This window comes from Lagopus muta, chromosome Z (genome assembly GCF_023343835.1).
Source record: "Lagopus muta isolate bLagMut1 chromosome Z, bLagMut1 primary, whole genome shotgun sequence".
NCBI classification, from domain to species: Eukaryota; Metazoa; Chordata; class Aves; order Galliformes; family Phasianidae; genus Lagopus; species Lagopus muta.
Genome location: NC_064472.1, coordinates 72,929,862 through 72,950,521, shown reverse-complemented (window position 1 = coordinate 72,950,521; position 20,660 = coordinate 72,929,862). Strand labels below are relative to the sequence as shown.

Here is a 20,660-nt window from a genome sequence, read left to right as displayed (position 1 = left end):
TTAGTATTCATGGGATGCTACATACATTTTCATAGATTATACTCATGTGAGATATAGCCTCACTTAACCACTGGCTATTCCTATGGAGTGAAATAGAGTAAACAATTTTATCAAATGGTGAATTCCATATACTGCCAAGCGTTCAGGGTACAATTGTCATGCTTGACTGGCTAGATATTTAGCTTCTCTCTGCTACAGAAGAGACTGGCCTCCTGCATAAAAATTTATAATTTATCCCAGGGTTACAGCTAACCAGGAGGGTTTTGAATACTGAGTCTTTTTCCCATGATGCTTTCTTAATTTTTAAAAATGTATTAAAAATGTGGGGAATCCTGCACAAATATTTGGGGTGCCTCAATAAGCATCATTAAAATGTATTCTCTTATCTTGCCTCCCACTGGAACCAGGAATCTGCACTCTAAGATATGGGTCTGAAGTATAACTACTTAGTCAAGGAGTTGTTAGCTGGATGGTTCAGCTGGAGGGTTTTGGTTAACAGGTCTACATCAAGTTGGAGGCCAATGATGACTTGTGTCCCCCAGGGATCCTTCTTAGGACTCATACTTTTTAACATTTTATCAATGAAATAGAGAATGGGATTTAGTGTACTCTCAGCATGTTTGCAGACACTAAGCTGGGCGCTGCAGAGTCCTGAACAAGGACCAAAAGTGGGCACACATGTACATAGTGAGATTTAACTAGGCTGACTGTAAGGTGTTGCACTTGGATTGTGAAAATCCCAGTCATGTATTCAGACTTGGAGAAGAGTTTGAGAGCAGCTCTGTGGGAAGGACCTGGGAATCCTGATGAATGAAAAGCTGGATGTAAGTCAGCAGTGTGTGCTTGCAGCCCAGAAGGCCAACAGTATGCTGGGTTGCATCAACAATGGGATGATCAGCAGGGCAACCCCTTCTGCTCTGTCCTTGTGAGGCCCTATCTGGAGTACTGGGACAAGGGCTGGGGTCCCCAACACAATAAAAATGTGGAACTGTTGAAGCAGATCCAGAGGAGGGCCACAAAGATGCTCGGAGGACTGGAGCTCCTCTGTTATGAAGAGAGGTTGACAGAGTTGGGCTTGTTCAGTCTAGAAAAGAGAGGGCTCTAGGGAGACCTCATTGCTCTTCCAGTACTCGAAGAGAGCTTGTAAACAGGAGGGAGAATGAATTTTTACAAATTAGAATCATAGAATCATAGAATCATAGAATCACTAAGGTTGGAAAAGACCTAAAAGATCACCCAGTCCAACCGTTCACCTATTCCCAATAGCTCCCACTAAACCATGTCCCTCAACACAACATCCAGTCTTTCCTTGAACACCCCCAGGGTCGGTGATTCCACCACCTCCCTGGGCAGTCCATTGCAGTGCCTGACCACCCTTTCTGAAAAGTAATACTTCCTCAAGTTCTCAAGTTCCTCAAATTCTGATAGTGATGGGAGAAGAGGGAATGAAATAAAACTAAAAGAGAGGAGATTGAGATTAGATATCAGGAGGAAATTATTTACTAACAGTGTGGTGAGACAGTGGCATAGGTTGCCTAGAAAAATTGAGGATATGCTGTCCCTGGTGGTGCTTAAGGCCAGGCTGGAAGAGGGATCTGGGCAACCTGATCTCCTGGGTGACAATCCTGTCCACTGCAGGGGTTGGAACTGGATGATCCTTAAGGTTCCTTCCAGTCCAAGCCATTTACAATTCTTTAAGAGTGTGGAGAAAATTCTGAGCCTGAGGTGGTATCTTGAAGATTGTGACTTTCTGCAATGTAATGGTGACAATGCTGTATGTCAAAAATACACTTATTTGTCTATACACTTAAAACCATGAAGCATATGTCCCTATGCTCTTCATACATTCATTCTCTGTCTGGCTCCCAGTTTGCACAAAGTGAGCTGTTAAACCATTCACACATTGCTGCTCCAGGTGACACTGCTGTGACAATCACACTGACTGGTTAAACACTTGGCAATACCACACAACAGTTGCTTGAGATCAGTAGTCATCAGCATACACTGAACTTTAACATGTATGGGCCTAATTGCTATGACTGATCTCAGCTAAATATTTTGTTGAATACCATCTAGGTGAGATGACACTTGATGGAATATCCGATATTCTGCTGACTAGAGGGCATGGCTCTGTAGCCCAAAAGAGCTGTGGCCATCCACAGAGCTTTTAATTTTGCTCCCAGGTTGATTTTGTTTGGTAAGAACTTTTTTGTTGTTGTTCTATATGATTGGGAGGGACATCATAGATAGCAGTTAACAGGCGCTCTCTATTTCTGAATATTAAACACGCACGTAGCATTCTTTTATTAGTATAACTTCACCATGAAGTGCTAGTTGATTGCAGTTACATTTGCAAGGAAACTCACAGTTAGAGAACGGAACAGCTGAGGGAAGTAATGCAGATTCCCCAGATATATATGCAGAAGATGGACATAGCACTGGGATATTGATTATGACAAGGCATTGAAACAGACACGTGTCCACACTCAGTTGGCTGGGAGCATAATCATTAAATCTTTGACAGAAAAATTATGAAAGTGAAAGAGACACCAACAACAAAGAAAGAGCAAAACCAAAAAAACTCTCCAAACACTACTCACAGGCAAAAAATGCTTTGGTCTTACAGAGCTCACATAAACAAGCCAGGATACACATGAATGAATACCCTTTTATGTGCCCTAAGCATTGTCTGTCATCCCAGCGATAATTCAGATTGAAGTTTAATATAAAACTCTTAAATCCTTGATGTGTTTGCACAGACCCAATCACACCTATATCCAAAAGTAGTTTTATTAGTACCATCTTTCTGCATATTTTTATGGGATAAAAATGAAAGAAGTACATAATTCATTTTCAGATCAGATTTTCTGATAAAATAATAAAGTAGATGAACCTTTTATTACATTTTCTTCACACATAGAATTATGGAGTAAGGAATCGGTGGTGGCTTTTTTTTTTTTTTTTTTTTTTTTTGCTTCTGACATTTACTGCTGACTTTTAATTAACATCTCTCCATAATCTTTTAGTACTGTTCTTTTGCTGACCAATATTTCTATTCCACAATGGCTGAAAGTATAGCCAGTAAGAAAAGTGTCCCTACAATACTGATCCATTATATTTACAGCAACTCTGTGAGGAGACTTTTCAGAGCAGTCAAACAATAAATTCATTAGAATGTCAAATGAGGCATCAGGGTCCAAACCGTGATCCCACTGAAATCAGTAGCTAATTTATTGGATGGTGCCAGTTTTTGGTCCTAAAGACTAACCAAATATTTCTGGTTCAAATAAAATTACAGACTTACAGCAAATCTAACATTCATTAAATTTTCTGTGCACTTAGATCTTTGTATGGGTTGGGGAATAGGATTTGTTTGATCTGAATGCTACCTATATTTGTTTTTTAAAATTATTTTTAACGTATTCTCTCCAGGTTTCTATTGCAATCAGGGAACAAAAGAGCAGCTAGTAAACTCCCATATATATATATATGTACTTCCATGGAGACCAGGTAGCCAAGTGCTTTACTTCTTATTTCAGAGGTTGCTTGTTCAACTTGTTTGAGCTCTGTTTTAATTAAACTTTCTATTTACTTATCTACAAGCCGTGAGATAGAAAAAAGTTAATGAAGGTTAGATAATAGTGATTTAAATCTAAAGAGGAGTCTTTTTCTTTGTGCCTAGTACAGAATAGAAAAAGACCAAGTGCAATAGGAACAGAGCCGTCTCTATCTCCATGCAAAACCACCTAACTACTAAACAAAAATGGGACAACTTTCTGATTCATATGTTCTGTATTTATTGAAAAAGTACCTTCACAGGCTCAGGAAAAATCACTGCATTTCATCAGAGGGAGACCTCATTGCTCTCTATAACTTCCTGAAGGGAGGTTGTAGTGAGCTGGGGGTCGGCCTCTTCTCTCGTGTCATCAGTGATAGGAGCAGAGGGAATGGTTTCAAGCTACGGCAGGGGAGATTCAGGCTGGACATGAGGAAGTATTACTTTTCAGAAAGGGTGGTCAGGCACTGGAATGGATGCCCAGGGAGGTGGTGGAGTCACCGAGCCTGGGGGTGTTCAAGGAAAGACTGGATGTTGTGTTGAGGGACATGGTTTAGTGGGAGCTATTGGGAATAGGTGAACGGTTGGACTGGATGAGCTCTGAGGTCTTTTCCAACCTTGGTGATTCTATGATTCTATGATTCTATGATCAGAGCTCTGTGTACGTTACCATCTTGAAAAGTGCTAGGTCTCTGGTAGCTGAGAGCAGACAAACAGTGCTCTTCATTCCTATAGTTAACATATTCCATTTCCTTGAGCATGAGGGGTATTTTTCATGTGTATGCCAAACGAAGTCAGAACTTCAGATATTCATAACGTCTAAGTGTCTTGTCAAGGATAGACAAAATTCAGATCTTTTCAAGCAGTTTCCTTGCCCTTACTGGATGAAATGGTATAGAGGAGTAATAGTAGTGAAGCTTAATGTATTTCCTACCTCTGTGTCCTTTCATGGGTGGTATGGGTGGGCAATGCAAGTTGATAATTTGAGGCAACCATCAAAAGCTTTAGGCTTTCACAATTTCATTTTGTGAGGCCAAGAGAACAGACTTAGTATTACAAATCACAGAGAAATATATTTCCTCACAGAACAGAGTCCTGTATATCAACAAAGACCAGGAATTGCAGGGCACATGCATACTTCCTTGCAGAGTATTCTCCAATGGACAGATGTTCTCTGTGGTTTGAGACATGCTCTCAGTGGAGAAAGCAGCCTGTCAAAAAAGATTAAGATGCAATGTATTTGCTCCTGCACAGGAAAGTCATGTGTCTTTGAGCAAAGAGGAGTGGAAGCAAATCAATATCATCCACTTCACTGAGAGAATGAGGACGAATGCAGAGTACAATTAAACTAAGTTAACATTTAGTCTGCTTAGTATAACCACTTCTCTAATTAAAAGAAAACAATCTGACTCAGAACTTACCATATGCAATAAGGATTCAAATGATCAGTTGACCAATTTGGTCTTCTAATGAGCTCTCTTTAAAAACATGGCTGGTTAAATGGTAAAATCAAATATGCAAAGTTAAAAATAATAAAACTAAGCCCCTGACTGATTTTAAGCCTGCAGAATGCAAATGCAATTTTGAGGAGGCTTGGATGGTGTTTGCCTGGCCAGTTCCACACATTTTGAAGGTCAAAACTCTCATGTTTACTTTTTAAGGGAATTTTATGAGTCTCAGAGTTAATTAAACTGGTATACCTCTGAGTACGTTTGATTATGATTGCTTCTGTCCTAGTCTCCAAGGGTCACTCCAAAAGTAATGCTTCCTGTTTATTTCCATGGAAGCCACAACAGATACATAGTATAATAACACTACATGATAGAGCATATTCTCAGCTACAGAACTCTAGATTTCAATATAGTCATCACCACTAGGAATACATTTTTGCCAGTGATAAACAAGAACCCGCATGCTTTGCTTGTAAAAAATTGCACCAGCAGAGGTGACCCATAGCTGTAGATACCACTGCTGAAATGCACCATCCACCGCAACACTGTGCTACATCCCCTGTTTTGTCTCCATAAACATTCAGCAAGTGTCGATGAATGTCAGTGGGTGCCACTTTTTTCTGCACAGAGGAATTCAGTTCCACACCTTTGCTTCATCCACACTTCCACGACAGACGCCATTCTGTCAGACTGCCCCTCTGCTGCCATCCGTCACACGGCAACAAAATGCAACAGAATACTGGTGGGAACGATCAGCCTCTACTGCCATATCACCAACATCCACCTCTGATGTTGTGAGCCAACATAATAAAATAGGAAGTATTACCTCTGGAGCAGTCCTTATATAGTCTAAATCTGCCCATCTGCCAGTTGCTTGCATTTTAAGTTTTGGAAGCATTGGTATTCCAAAATTCATCTCATTTGAGAACCATCCAAGCTGTATAGTTTATATATATCTTAAGAACTTTAATGTAATACCTTATTTTAGTGATGTATATATTTTGCAACTATGCAAAATCCCTTTTTACATGCAGTTCCCCCTTTCACATACTGTAAAATTTGGTCTGGTAGCTAATCATTAAATATTTTGGGGTACTGTAAAAGGGATTAATACCATAGAATGGCCTTGGTTGCAAAGGACCACAATGATCATCGAGTTTCAACCCCTTGCTGTGTGCAGGGCTGCCAGCCACCAGCCCAGGCTGCCCAGAGCCACATCCAGCCTGGCCTTGAATGCCTGCAGGGATGGGGCATCCACAGCCTCCTTGGGCAACCTGTGCCAGTGCCTCACCACCCTCTGGAGGAAAAACTTCCTCCTCATATCCAACCTAAACCTCCTCTGTCTTAGTTTAAAACCATTCCCCTTTGTCCTATCATCATCCACCCTCATGAACAGCTGTTGCCCCTCCTGTTTATATGCTCCCTTCAAATACTGCAAGGCCTCGATGGGTCTCTCCAGAGCTTTCTCTTCTGCCCTCATGTTTTTCTCTATTACTACTCAGATAAAAATTTTCAGAGGGAAGCTGAGGTTTGTTTTCTATAACCTGGTTAACCTGCTTAAAATACGTCCAGGAGGCATTTTAGTGGTGCGGAATAATTTGAATTTATCATTCATGGCCCATAGCCACATGCTCTGAAGTAAGTTGTATCAAGGTGTAACTGTGCACTGTCAACACCTCCCTTCTACTTTTGTTTGACAGCTATAATTGTTTAAATGAACTGTACCTATTCACTTTAAGACACAAAAGCTACATAGCTTGCTTCAAAATCAGGAAATAGGTTGAAAACTGCCCTCCTGAAGAAGAGTAATGATGAGGATGAGCATTTGCTCAGTAGCTCTTAGATATGCTGAGGGCAATCAGATCATCTGATCATTGTAGGAGCATACATTCTTGCCCAGTCTACTTTTTATCAAGCAAAGGGAGGTCAAGAGAATGGTGATAGATTAGAGGAAGTGGGTATTGCCCTCAAACCTTAGAGTGATTTACAGGAAGGATTCTGTTTTCTAACTGCATACAACTTAATAATTTGTATCTTATACAAATCTTGTGATTTTCATCAATTATCTCTTTTTTAATCATAAAATTATACTCAATTTCATTTTGGCTGCTTGATTCACATTTAAGTCAGGACAAGAATGTCATACCAACTTGAATTTTTGTTTGTTTTTAGAGTGATTTTGGTTAATAGAGATTACATCCTCAAATTTTACAATTCTTCTCTCTTTTTTTTTTTTTTTCTTTTTTTTTTTTCCCCCCAGAATTACACTGGGAACAGTTCTGCTTTAAACTGTTCTGAATAGAAGAGACCCCTGCTGCTCCAGAGGACTCCTCTGGGCATTCCCATCCCAGCAGAGTTCCAAGCAGTGATGACCAGAAGTGCATTTCAAAATGTAGCAACGCATCCTGTCCCAGATGCTGGATTCTGTTCTCTTGTTGCTTTTGATGCTTTTTCTTGGTGAAAAGTTGCACCCTCTCCGCTTTCCCCAGCGAAACACTCATGTTCACAATGTGCCAAATGTGTGTCAGGGGAAACTCACACATACTTCCCAGGTCTGGAGGCTGTTCAGTGTAGCCTGATCACTTATGCTGGCTTTAATGACATCAGTAGTCCTGAAATATTGGTCTAGATTAAGTGACGGTGCAAATCATGAGAGAAAAAGCTGCCAGCATTGGCCCTGCTAATCACAGTAGATTAGCACTGCATGCTATCAAAAACAGGTGACTTTGAAGGGACAGGTTTTTTGTTTGTTTGTTTGTTTTTCCCATGTGTGGGCTTCCATGCTAATCCAAAACATGTGGAGTAATATTTTATTTTAGTGGTTTTGGCTTCAGGCCATTGAACCTAAAGCCAAGGATTTATTGTTTGTTTCTTTGTTCAAACAAAAGTCTTCTACCTCTTCTTCCAGCATGTAAATCTGAAACAGTGGCAGACAACCATGCTGGACTGTGAGTATGCATGTGCACACATGGGATGGCAGGAAGAAAAATTCAGTCTGCCAGGCAGCAAGTATCATCATCAGTGTTTTCTCTCTGCTTATTGACACACACAGTGAATTTATCTAAATACGACTTTGAACACGCTCCTCTAAGAGACCATCTTGTTCTTGCTCTAGGAAAATAAGGGTTTCCTCCTTCTCTGGGGTGAGTAATATCTAGTTATGAATGAGGTGCTCAGATACACGTGCTAAAGAAAAGAAAAGAACAATAATTCTCCTGATGTTCCAATCTGATCCAGGATGTCTGGGTTTCACACAGGTTACACAGCATTTGCCAAGTTACTGGGTTAGAAGGTAATTCATCAACGTCTGCTGCTCATGAGGTCGTAGCAGATGCAGGATCCTTAGTGCCTGGGATGGCTGTGCTCCCACATCTGGCAGCTCCCCAGCCTCTTTCATCTCAAGCAGGTAAAAGACATTTCTGTTGGCACAGCCTTGGCAGAGCATTACCCAGCCAGTGGAATGCAAGGATAGTGCTATACTGACACGGTTTGCAACCATCTCTAAACTTTAAGATGAAATCGCATTTGCTTTTGTATTTGAAGACTAAATGTTTGCAAGTGGCAGGAAGCACTAAAGCAATTTCCACCTCCCTCAGATATTCCTGCTCTCTTTTAACTTAATCTTCTGATGCAGCTGCCACAGTTTCACATAACATATTTTGAAGTCATTTTGGAGAATGTCTCCAGTCCTATAATGGGTCTTAGGCTGGAAATAAGAAAGTTTCTTTGTTAAAGGCAGCCAGTGCTCTGTTTCTTTTCCCTACTCTATTGCAAGCACTTGAGAGACAAATGATGTGCTTTACGTGAGCGTAGTCATGGATTGCTTTGCTCATTTCCTGAGTGGAAGGGAAATTTAAACCACATTTGGCTTAGAAGCACAACACTGTTGGTACATCTGGAAACAAAAAAGAAGACCACCTCAAAGAGCTCCAAAAAAAGTGTGAAGGAAATGAACTTTATCCTATGATGAGCAGAGAGGATATCACGGACATACTGAAGAATTAATGAAATACACTTCAAGAGCCAAGGCTGCGTGACAGGAGGCTGGTTATAACCAGGTTTGCTCAGTAAAATATTTAAGGCCATTTCTCCCTACCCATTTACTTTGACTTACTACTGAGCACTTTAGGAAGGATAAGAGACTAATAGATACTGAAGAGGCTATGACTGCAGAGTGCAAAAGAGGCTAATGGCATAAAAGTACCGCAGAGCAAATCTAGTCAGAAAGTCTAAATCAAACAGAGTTGCCCCGGAAACCAGCACTTCAGTAAAGTTGACATCTTTCAAATAGCATTTCATTTGCAAGCACAAGCATTTGCTTTACAAACATAATTGTTTTTAAATTATCAAAATGGCATATTGCACAATTTTATTTATTTTTACTTTGAGAAAGCCTTTCTGTAACGTTAAAATATTGCAATGTTTATACAAACATTTTGAGGGTTGTAATGCGACCGCAGCTCCTTTACAAAACAGTTTTCCCCAAAATGCAGCTGATGGATCATTTCATGAAGCAAAAAGAAAATTTGGGTGAAAAATTGCCATCCAATATGTTCTTGTGATCCCTCTGCGATTAATTGGTCACTGTAAGCATGTCTGTGCAGTATTTTTAAATACATTTGACTGCATTTTGTCCGCCACCCAGATAAATAAAAGGCACAAAAAAGTTCCCTGAAAGGCTGTTTCTCCAACACAGAGGTCTTGTCTGACTTGTCCCAGTGCTGTCACTACTGTTAATATTAACTGTTTCTTCTTAGCCCTGAGCTACAATAATCAACATATATTGTTGAAGCAGACAAGTTATAAACAGAGTGACAATCAGACATTCAACTCAAAAATAAGCTTCACTCACACCATCACTTTTTGGCAGTATGTACATTTGTGAACAACTGTTCTCAAGGATAAAGTGTAGGAAAAATGAAATTTCATCAAAAATCTCTGATGAACACCTTGAGAACTCACTAAGTACTGCAGTCTCTTCCATGGAACCTAACCGATGTGTTAGACAAGAACAAGGTCACATATTCCACTAGTTGTATAATTGTCTTTACCTCCTTCTCTATGTTTTAATAACAAATATTAAAATGTAAACGTTTTGTTATTTATTTACATTTAGTATATTACATTTAGTATGTATTTTAAGAGGGAGCTCCAAAAGTGATGCCTCCTACTTTATTAAGTTGGCCCATGACATCAGAGGCAGATATTGGTGGTATGGCAGTAGAAGCTGAACCTTCCCACCAATACTTCATTCCATGCCCTACCTTCCCCTTTTCCCTTCCCTTCCCTCCTGGCACAAGGAGAACTGTTTGAAGCTACTTTTGCTGTGTAGGATTTTAGGACCACTTCCAGGTACATGCCTGGAGGGCTGGACTTGGTGCAGAAGAACTGGTGGGCTCTTCCAACCAGCGGGTCCTTCTCTTGGCCTCACAAGTGTCAGAGATCAATGTGGAGAGACGGATGTTATATATGGGAGCAAGAGCCTCGTGAGGCATGCAGTGCTGTGGTTGCAGGCTTGACAGCATGCAAATGCACAGTTCCTTCTGAGGCTTGGTTCCTACATCTTCTCAGCATCTGAAAGAAAACACCCATGTGAAACTCCCAGTTTCCCTATTACTGGGGCCTAATGTTACAGCTTGCTGCTGTTACTTATGTAGTCTCTTCATTCCTGACGCTCTTCTTCTGGAAGACTTTGCTGGTGACGTCTTCAGAGGGGAATCCTTTAGAGAATTGCCTTTTTCATTCCCCGCTCCCACTCTCAGCTCCCAGTACTGCCAACATCAACTACCAGCTATTATTTCTTCCATACAGCCACAAACTACTCCTACACTACTCCCACAGCCTCACAGTTTCTGCAGCTACCCACATGGCTTGCAACGCTGACCACACAGACCATTCCTTGTGCTGGACACTAAGCCCACCACGAAGGGCCATGACCTCAGAAAGGAATTGTTTTCTTTTAAGTGCAGGCTTTCATAAGTGGGTTAAGAGTCTAATGGGTAAACAGAGGTCCTGGCCCTGGATATAATTTTTCAGATCTTTGAGAAGCCTGTTTATTAGGGCTTGAAAGAAATCTCACTGTGGCCCTACAATAAATCAAACGATCCTTTTCCCTGTGCTCTCATTTGTGGTTTGAAGTGTTCACAATAAGCCTGTTTTCTGAGGCAGAAACAGGTGGTGGTTGGTGAGGGGAGGGTGAATAAAACTCAAAACTCTTTTATGAATGCAGCTTCAGAGGAAATATGGTGAGCTGGCTGTGACTGACCTGCATATGAACACATGAGATAAAAAAAGGTGTAACCCAAGGTGGCTTTTAATCAGCTTGGTCTGATAGGGAATAGTCTTCATCTTAAAAGGTACAAAAAGCCACAAATGGAGATACAGAATATTGGCTATATTGAAGCAACTTTAAACTGGCAGAGCAGTGTGTGGCAACCATAAATCCAGATCCTGAGAACTCTGCCTGCAAAATCAAATCCTAAGGTGATGCTGGCCACCCAAGCCACTGCAAGGAATGTCTTTCTTCCAGCTGCTGGGAGGCCTGAAGAAAAGACAAATTTGTTCTGCTTTGGTGCCCTTCGGAGGTATCTGGATGCTGCAAAGCAGCTGTGGACCTTCTCTGCTCAGCTGTGGGCTCACAGTGAGGAGCCAGCCAGTGACACTACCAAGGGAAAGCAAACATGGGCTGCACCCTTCCCAGAACCAGTTCTACAAAGTGAATTTCTTTCTTCGGTAAAATATATTTTCAATCATTCAGCACTATCAGTTCAGGAATGCAATAAAGCAAACAACTGGCTGCCCCCAAGCAGTATGTATTACACAGAGAAACCAGCCACAGTGAGAAGGCTTCTGTGACCCAGAGAAGGGAGTATCTATAGGAGATGCCAGAGCAATACATTTACACATTTTTAATAGCCTTAAAAATTAATCCCATTCATGAAACGTTCCATAAACTGTGTTATGGGCTAGACCCTTTTCTTCCCTGCACTCCTTTGAAAGGCCTTTTTTTCAACACTGCAAACTCTGTGCAAGAAACTGCACTTAATTTGCATTGGCCATAGTTGTACATGCCCTATCTACAGCAAAAATGTTGGAATGAATAAGTGTTGTGCCATCTTATACGCTTAGACTTCTGACATGTTTTACATTTGGAGCTACCTGACAGAGGTTGCCAACAAGTGACCCAACAAAGAGAAGCAGCGCAGAAAATGAAATAAAGGTTCATAAGACCTGAAGACTTCTACAATTTTAATGCAGTCATATAGTAAGGAGAGTTCATACCTAGGAACGTGAAATAATATATCCATTAAGCAATACGCTCACACACTCATACTGTTACAAGAAAAGGCTGCACAGAAAAGTCAGAGGAACATTATATTTTCTCGAGTCACATTAAGTTTTAGATGAAGAAATTTGAACTTGAAGGCTGGATTGGACTTGGCCTGTAGAGACATGCAGTGCAGCACGAGCCCTCTGGTAAGTCTCAGCACAGGCGAGCTGCATCTCGCCATGTTATCTGTAGATTCCCTTCCAAAGCAAGCAGATGGTTTCCACAGACACAAGATAAATGCAATCTTGTTTCAGTCGACCTCCACAAGCAACTGTAGTGAATTGCTTTAATGCTGTTGCTGATGGTATTGCACATAATTTGTCCCTCGCAACAGGCAAGACTTTCTTGACTGAAGTGTTAAGGACAGATGTCTCCTTTCAAATATCCCCTGCCAAAGTCTGTCCCTGAAAGCTGCTGCAGTGAGGACAGGAGATGCCTAACTGGGAGAAATGTTGAATGTGCACTAAAAGGGGTGAAAGTGTGGGTTGGAACCTGGGAGCAGCATGCGCCATGCAACTACAGTGCTGTGCAGAGATCAAAGCGTCAGTAGGGACACTACATCTCTGCACCATGTGGCAAATGCCACAAAGCCCTCAGTGTTCTGAGAAATTTAAAGCTGAAGTTGCTAAACCTTCTGGTTAAAATTTTGCACGTTTTGAAATAAGAGTTCAGCAGAGCAGAAATTTATTAATGTTGAAAACTAAGCCATGTATAGAATTAACTTCTTAATTACAGCAGAAAGGGTCATGAATGAGCAACGTGCAACACTTTCCCTTTTCCACTGCAGGATTCAGATCAAGAGGTTTTGTTAGTTTTATTTTCACCAAGTAAAACAGAACGAAACGGCTGTTTACGAGGGTGGATGGTGATAGGACAAGGGAGAATGGTTTTAAACTGAGACAGGGGTGGTTTAGGTTGGATATTAGGAGGAAGTTTTTCCTCCAGAGGGTGGTGAGGCACTGGCACAGGTTGCCCAAGGAGGCTGTGGATGCCCCATCCCTGCAGGCATTCAAGGCCAGGCTGGATGTGGCTCTGGGCAGCCTGGTCTGGTGGCTGGCAACCCTGCACACAGCAAGGGGTTGAAACTCGATGATCATTGTGGTCCTTTTCAACCCATTCTATGATTCTATGAAAATACAACAAATCCAAATGCTGCCCCCCAAAAACAACAAATAAACAAAAACAAACCAAAACAAAGCTAACAGACAAAAGCCAGCACTATAGAAAAATAAAGAACAAAACCTTCCTCTCCCACCCACCTACATACCCCCCAGATAAAGGCCAAGTTGGTAGTGATAAAAATTCGGTCTCCTTACAGAAAGCAAAGACAGCAGTATTAACATAAGCACGAGCATGGAAGAAAAATTTTGAAAAAAAAGATGTTCTGTTGCTCAGTTTATTACTGCATTTAAGTTTTTTTTTTTTTTTTTTTTTTTTTTTTTTTCTCCCTGGGCTGTAAATCACTCTCCTTTCTGTGCTTTCACTCATTCTAAGCATTTCTGATCCCAGAGAAAAGCCTAACTTGAAACAATGTGGTCTTGATGAGTTTATGCTGCTTGAAACAAGGAAGTCTTTGTTCCCTATGCCCTAGGCAACTTAAGACACAATGCCCCTATCCTCCTTTGCCATGAGACTTTCAGTCAACATTCCCCATAGTTTATGACAACTAAACCAACAATTAGGAGGCATTTAAACATGACATTTGAAATAGTGTGCATTGGCATCTATGAATCTTGCAGTGTGCTGTAGTTGTCTCCTGCGTTATAAAAGTACAAAGGTAGAAGTTGCTGCTTCAATCATTTTTCATGGCTGCCTTCTCATCATTGCTGTTTCACACATGAGTGAAATTTCACTGTATAGCATGCAACATACATCCTGCATTTTCCTAAAATTTCACCAGTCATTTTTAAAAAGGTCCCCTTTTTCCTAAATGTGATGACACAGCGATAGCTAGAACACTCTTCCCCAGCATCCCGGGGCATGCCTTGAACTTGAGGCTGATAAAGAACAAAAGCTGCCTAACAGGTTTTTCCTGAAAAGAGGCTGTCTGATACAGCAGATTCCCACAGTGTGCAATGTGTGCTCTACTAAAATCCCAGAGTCCCAAGTTCCTCTGTGGTTAGCTATGACTGCTCAAAACAGAGCTGAGATGTTCTGCATTCGTGCCAGACCTTTCTTCTTAGGGCTACCATGAGGCACGGCGGTGCAGCCAGGGGAGACAAAAAGCTAAACAAAACACTGATTCTGCACAGAGGGATGTCTGGGAATAGTCCACAGTCACCTAGCAGACCCTGAAGGAAGGAGGCAGTGATGCTATTGCCAGCTTTTCCATTCTACCTTATCTATGGTAATTTCTGACATGAAAGTAGTGAGGTCTACCAGCAGAGGAGACAACACTCCTTTGGAAAAGACCACAGCTGGATGGGCAGTTGCACGTAGGCTGTCATCACTGCCGTTTGGGTGCTTAATCTCCAAAAAAAAAAAGGCATTTGGAGTGCCAAAAAAGTACATTGTGAGCTTCACAGACTGGATAGATAACACTAATTAGCAAAACTAACATAGGACAGGTAAAAGAGCAACATCAGCCTACAGTTTGTAGTCACTGACAGTCTGACAAGAGATCACAATTGCCCAACATCACATGGGAAACTAAGGGGAATAACTTACCTGAGTTTGTGTAACTAATCAGTGACAGAATGAAAGTAAATTCCCCATTCCTTGTGCTAGGTCTCAGTGCCTTGTGTACTCTTAGGAAAAAATTTCAAATTTCTTGGAGGCACTCCTTCCTCCCTTCTTTGCCATAATCTTGAGTGGTTTTGAAACCTAATGTCACATATCATGTAGCATTCTTTAGGGGCTCAAGATCATGCTAATGGAAGGACTGAAAGTCTCTGATTTTTGAAAATGACCAAAAAAAAAAAAAAAAAAAATCTTTTGCTATATTTGTGCATGGTTCAAATAGGTAAAATTCCTGTATTTTTCCTACTGCAATCAGCTTAAATGTTCAGATATTGATCATATGCTAACTGTTCTAACTGTTTTGAGCAGGTTATTGCAAAGTTTAATTTGCACTCATCCATCTCAAGGGGAGTGTAAAATACACTTGTCACACCAATTTCACATTTTACAGTAATTCACTCAGTGTGACTTCCTGGAGTGGCTGGAAAGAAGTTAGTATTCAGGACTCCTGATACAGCAGAAAAAAACAACCCTTCTCACCTTCCTAAAACAGTCCATAGAAACACTGGAAAGAAATAAAACAGAAAGACAGGATGAAGAGAAGACAAGGGCTTCTTAACTCTTTATTAGCTTCCCTTTAACACATTCTCAAGACAAAAATACCTGAGACATAGGGGCCAAGCTTTTACTCTCACTTTGTTCCAGCTTATTTCTCCACTTGGCAAAGCCTTGTTTCACTCAAATGACCAATCATTTTAATCAGTGTAAGCAGGGTAACTGAGAATGCACTGAACTGCCTAAATATGCCTCATGCAGCATAGCACACAGACATATGATTACATTTAAGAAGGTGAATATTGCTGATAAATTAATCAATGCAAAACATTCTGCCACATTCATGATTTTGTACTCCCCCTTTGCTTTCATGTGAAACCTCTGCTTAAGTCATCTGCACTGTTTGCACACCTATCTTCTGTGAATGAAACACACAGCTATAGTGCAGTAACCAACAGCACTTCAGCTCTTTGTTGTGCTGAAACAATCTTTGGTCTTTTCAAACTGTATCTTTTCCTTCTGTAGGAGATGGCACAGAAAGGTAAAGCAAGCCCTTTGGAATGCCCCACAGCCTCTGGCTTCTTGAGCTGGCGAACAACTACTGCTGAGCTTTTCTTCAGCTGTGTCATTTTGCTGGATGTTGCCCAAGTAAGAGTGGAAACAGCAGTTTCAGCAGTTGGAGTTTATCTGCAATAGGATTATCAGATTTCCTATGACAGTTCTTGGAGGCGAATCACTCCATTGTGCTCCAGTGGTGTAGATTTGAGGCCTCATCAAGAGAGAGAAGTCTCCACTGCAGCTTCTCTACAACAACATCTTCAGTTTTTCCTGTTGTCTTGCACAGGCTATTTTCTTTGCCTTCTCTCCTGCCCTGTCATTCTGTGATTCCCTTCTGTTATTCTGAACTGACAAGGGAGCTGCTTAATCTGCTGGACTGCAGTGCTCCACCTTCAATTCCTCCCCATGAGAATGCGGTCATACTCTTTTCTGTCTGTAACAACTAGAAAGCCTTCTGATACTCTCTCTTCATTTTCACTTCCCCATCTCCTTAATTCCTGAACTCATCTAATTTTTCGGCGTGTGGAAGTAGCCTATCTCTATATGAAACATGATATCTATATATATCACCTTTTTAATATAAACAAGAGTATCTATACTCTTTATATAAAACAAGAGTAAGACAGAGCAAAACTGCTATTAACAAAATAACTGATAAAGAGGTTTTCATACCCCATACTTTCACTCATTCCAATCCCAGCTTCACCATGGCTTATATGGGATGTTCACTGCATTATCTTTGATACCCATAGAGGCATGTGTGCTTCCCTTCACTTGGCCCTTCCTTTTTCTTCCTTAGCACATGGACTGAGTGAGGGGAAGCAGTGGTTGGGCTAGATCCAAGCAGTCACCACAGCCAGCAGGCAGTTGTCAGACAAGACGGATATGGATGGATCTTTTCCCTACCTTCCTCACTAAAACTGGTGAGGGCAGTATTAGAGTCACAACTGAGATGTCAAATGTGTTAACTCCATCTCCTTAAGACCTCGTTCATCTGTTGCGCTCATGGGAAACTGACTAAAAAGGAAGGTTACTATGAACAGTGGGGATGATGTGCAGCAAACCAATTTCTTGGGCTTTGTTTCCTCTGATGAAACAAACTCACACATCCTTTACCTAAACGTTTCTGAAATCATTATTTTTGTTCTTTTTGCATAGCACCCAGTTCTATAAGTAAGCATTTCAGTCCTTGCTGTTTTGGCATCAGTGGTGACCTTTTATGTGTAAATATAATTTAACCCTTTGACGTTTGGAAGAACATAGTTACAGCAGTATGTTAATGAGCAGGAAATGACTGGTGACTTATGCAAGTGAGCAAGATTTAACTCAACTAATAACCTTTCTAGGGTAATTTTATTTAATAGCCAAAGATATTTTGGCATTTTAAATCAAAAGCTGTGTGTTGGAAGGACAAGGAGGTCAAATATTTTTTAATCTCCTAGTAACAAAAGTCTCTGTAGAATAACGATATGAATTCTGATAAAGTAGAGCAGAAGGACTGAACCCTTTATAGTATCTAGGTTTATTGACCTTTGGCTAACAATTGCACCTTCCCACTCCACTTACTATACCCACTTACTCAGATATTTTTGTTAAAGTTAGTGCTGTTACAAACATTCTCTGGATGATTGCCTCAAGAGGTTACTCAATTATTTATAATGCTGATGCAGAAAAGCAATATATTCCAAGGAAGACATACCATTAATTAACATGTCTTCTTTCTTATCAGTACCTTTTTCACATTTTAATCCCATTGTCAAGGATGTTCTAATTCATTAATAACACAGGCAAGTGAATTTTGCTGCATACTATATAATGGCATTCTTTGATTGCAGTATAAAAAGACTTGTATGTTATCTTCTCTTGAGCAAGAAATCTAACTTTAATATTATGTCACATCTCTGAATTGGATTTTTTTTTTTTTTAATACAGTCACTTCAACTTTATTAGCACTTTTTTTAATCCATTGTACAGACTGATAAAAAAGTCTAGGATAAGTTCACTGCCTCTGTATTAACTTGTTTTTGCTTTAGGGAATTGCATTATTGATGTTGCTCCCTCTCCCTAAGTCACAAATCACTTATTTCATTCAAATCTGCAAATGTATTGCTCAGACTAATCAGTCTCAAACCACCAATTCAATCAGTGATGCTGAGATAAACTCATTGCTCCCACATGCTGAGCCAAACAATTCGCTTGCACACAAGAGATGGTTCCCTAAAATGTTTACAAAGTTGAGAATATAACATTTTCATTTATAGTATAATAAAATAACACAGTATCACATGAACCTTCTAACTATTTAATTCCTTTTCACCAGGTTCAGTAAGGGAACCCTAACGCGGCGCTTCGACTCAGGTAGGCAGTGTCATATTTTGTTACAGTATGTGCACGTTAGGCTCAAGCTAAACAAAATGTTGTTCACACTGCCATGATCTGGAGAATGTGCTCTGAGAGGTTTGTATGTGCTGCATGTTCCTGCCCCTGCCGTGCTCCTGAACAGTGAAGTTGATCTGAATGCCTGTACCTGCGTGGCAGGGAAAAGGGACAATTTGTGCTCTTGGAATTCCAGTTACTTACTTTGCAGGAGAGGCTTATGGTGCACCCTCCTTTCCTATGCAAACATATTTCTCCAAAGGAGAAAAGGCTCCATTCTGGTATGGAGCTGGGCATAATCCTTTTGAGAGAGGTAGGGGCACCCTTTGAATTCAGGTATAAACAAAGGGCTTCTGTGCAAATACTATGCAAGAGAGCCAGTTCCCTCTGTCTTTGGTACTAATGAAGGATGGACCTTTGAAGGAGGAATCCAGAAGGAACAAATGAAAGAAGCCCTCTTGGCCATGTCTGTCAACTGTGACTTGAGCCTCCATTTGGAGATCAGTGCTTCTAAATGTAGGTTCCAAATAGATATAAGTATTTTGATTACAGGCAAGAAAACAAATCTATTTTAATCTGACGTTAAAAAAAAATGATGGCAAAAAAGTGTCAACAAAAGGAACTACTTAAAAAATGAATGCTAGAAAATATCAGTTTCACGAATTAATAACTTAAAAGCACATAGCTCCACTTATTTCAAAGCTCAGGGTTTTCTCACTGAGCATTTCTTATGTCTCAAAAAACAGGAATAAAGTTTGATAACCACTGGCATAAGATACAACAGTGATAGCAGAGCATTTAGGTGGGAGAATATTGCCAGGAAGGATCAACAGTGACAGAAATGGCCTTTTAAGGCCTTGATTATTTTCAACAGACCTTCAATATTTTCATACCTAACATATACACATGCAGTACAATTCAAACCATGAGCAATAGCTGTTTTTATAAGTGAAGGAACCCATTCATTTTTTTTTTTTTTTTTTTTTTCCCAAATGGGGAATACTAATTCACTTCTATTTGGGAACAATTGAGTGTAACTATTATTAAAAATATACAGCTGGTTTTGAATTCTCTATGCAAAAAAACACTTGAAAGCATAAAATTTTGTTTAAAATGGCTCAAAAATAGACCAGAATGACTGACATTCAAATCATGAGATAATGAGTTCATCTGATACTGAAACCTTGGGGTCTTTTGTCTCTTCTGTATATTTTTGAAGTTCTCATCAGTGTTATTTGGACATAAAAGATGAACTATCCTTTCTGGCTTATACCTTAATGAAAATGATGTTTCCTAAAATGCGCAGACTTACACATTTCCCAAGCTTGAGGTCAGGAAGAAGTTTTTCTTCTGGTTGAATGGAATAAAATTTTGCTTTTATCAGCTTTCTTTTTGAGAATGTTCATTTGTTCCACACAGCCAATTTTGTATGCATGTATAGAAGGGGAATGTGGACGCACTGTTCCACCCTGTTCTTCTCTTTCTTCTTCAGGTAGGCATTGTATGCAGATATCAAAAGGACCACAATTTAAACTCATTTCCAGAGGACAAATTTCTGCCTCATGAAAACATCAGTGGTTACAGTGGTTGAAATAATAGATTCAGAAAGTTGAAAGGTTTGTGGCATCATGACTTGCTGAAGTAAATGGCAGTGTTCGTAGCATGACTCTTGAAAAAAGAATTGAACTCTATTGCCTTCAATCACCACTGCTCTTCTGCCCTTTGTTCCTCCCTGCCAAAGTGATAATTTTATATCTCCTCCTGCTTGAGAAGTAATGCTGTATGAATGTGATTGGAGTTTCAACAGGCAGCAGTTCCCTGTAATACAATCAAAGAATCATAGAAACACTGAGGTTGGAAAAGACTGCCAACCAGTCCAACCATTCACTCACCATCAGTATTTCCCACTAAACCATGTCCTTCAATACAACATCTAAACACTTCTTGAACATTTCCAGGGACGGTGACTCCACCGCCTCCCTGGGCAGCCCATTCCAGTGCCTGAAAATCCTTTCAGAGAAGAAATTTTTCCTAATATCCAACCTGGACCTGGCTCAGCTTGAGGTCTTTCCCTCTTATCCTCTTGCTAGTTATGCAGGAGAGAAGGCCAAACCCCACCTCACCACAACCTTCTGTCACGGAGTTGTACAGTGAT

At 40.4% G+C, this 20,660-nt stretch overlaps 1 protein-coding gene across 1 annotated transcript in view; it reads right to left on the bottom strand.

The window, feature by feature from the left end:
- The window catches only part of LOC125687204 (uncharacterized), a 185,843-nt gene that overhangs the window by 21,786 nt on the left and 143,397 nt on the right, over positions 1-20,660 (bottom strand). The window lies entirely within an intron of this gene.